Below are 330 nucleotides of genomic sequence, written 5' to 3'. Positions count from 1 at the left end.
GAACATGAATATGTTGCTTTGAATTTACTCAACTCAGTTAAGTGGAACCAGGTAATATAACATGGTTAAGTAAATCCAACATTTCATTTTTAGAGTATATTAATGCAACATTTTCCACTTGTACACCAGTAGACAACTTAGACAAAGGTTTTGATTTTGAAAAAAAAATGTTTCCAAGTGCTTCCTCTCACATAACATCATATGCTTCTTGCTCCTTCAGGCTGAAGACATGGAAGATGCAAATCATCCTGGAAAGAGGTCAGTTTCATAAAATTTCTTATGATTTTCCCCCAGACATATTTATAATTATTTAATCTTTCAAGTCTCTAG

Source organism: Austrofundulus limnaeus, unplaced genomic scaffold (genome assembly GCF_001266775.1).
Source record: "Austrofundulus limnaeus strain Quisiro unplaced genomic scaffold, Austrofundulus_limnaeus-1.0 Scaffold1399, whole genome shotgun sequence".
NCBI lineage: Eukaryota > Metazoa > Chordata > Actinopteri > Cyprinodontiformes > Rivulidae > Austrofundulus > Austrofundulus limnaeus.
The sequence above is the reverse complement of the archived record's forward strand: the minus strand, read 5'-3'. Positions refer to the sequence as shown.